This window comes from Pundamilia nyererei, unplaced genomic scaffold (genome assembly GCF_000239375.1).
Source record: "Pundamilia nyererei isolate P.nyererei 1_Seehausen unplaced genomic scaffold, PunNye1.0 scaffold00176, whole genome shotgun sequence".
Taxonomy (NCBI): Eukaryota; Metazoa; Chordata; class Actinopteri; order Cichliformes; family Cichlidae; genus Pundamilia; species Pundamilia nyererei.
In genome coordinates, this window is record NW_005187577.1 from 109,088 (window position 1) to 110,409 (window position 1,322).

The following is a 1,322-nucleotide window of genomic DNA, read 5'->3' on the forward strand; positions in this document are numbered from 1 at the left end:
AGGATATGTCGGCCAATATCCACTGGAAATTCCAAACTGTCATCAAGGAATTTGCATTTGCACTGTTAGATTGTTATATAACTTTAATGCACATAAAAAAACAGCAGCTTGTTTGAGTGAAAATAGATTGATGGATTTTTTTCCCCCACTAATAAAGTTGTGGAGTTGTAAAGTATTTTGTCTCCCGTCAATTATATCGTTATCGCACATTTTCAAATATATATCGTGATAAATATTTTTGGCCATATTGCCCTGCCCTACCAATAAGTATAAAATCCAGAAAGCAACCCAATATGGGGCAGTTGATTTACAAACACAGGTCTAACTTAAGTTTCACTTTTTTGTTAGAAAAAATCAGATTGGTACATGCTTGAATTCACACAAATTTACACTGTCATGAACAAAAATGAAAACCTTATTTTTCACGATTTGTTGGGATTATATTTTGGACTCTGAGGTGCAAAATATAATTGGCCATTTTTGACTACTTTTGATTTTACATTTGTATTTCACCTTCAAATGGTTTTATTTGATTTGATTTTTTACCTTGCCTTGCTTGGTATCATTCTTTTCAGCACAACCTCACGTGTCTGAATCTACAGTAATTTTTTCATTGACATTCTGTATTAACACAACTGATCTGAAATCACACAAAAAACATGAAATCCTAGTACCGTAGTATTTTTTTTTACTGTGAAACCCACAGACATATTTAGTAAATTACTTTCAGAACTTGAAATGGAAATATAAATAGTAATTTTTGAAAAGTTATGCATACATTTTGTAAACAAAGTTATATGCAACTATTTATCTAGTAATTCAGCCCACGCATCTCATGGGTTGTTTTTTTTTGTTGTTGTTTTTTTAAATTTTGTACAACAACTGAAAAATACTACTATAACAATCAGGTGTCACAATAAGATGTCCCACAAATTATTTGTGCCAATAAAAACACAATACAGAAGAGACCACCACAGGGATAAACCCTGCAGGCCTGACAACAGGAGGTGTATCACTCTCCTGGAGACAGCGTTTACATTGCAATCTGCCTTTGTGACATTCATTAGTGCCCTCACTGCTACACAAAACAAAAAAACGACTACACAAGACAACACAGTGCACTATACGCTAAACGTCACAAATCTCTCACATCTCAAAACTTGCTGTCTCTCTCTTTCTAGTGATGTGTCGGTCGCGAGTGAACGACGCAAGCCTGCTCCTTATTGGGAGCCATGGGTTTTTTTTGTTTTGTTTTTTCCTTTCTCTCAGTCGCACTTGTTTCCCGCTTCACTCCGCACGCCAGCCTTGTGCTTTGCGCTGGG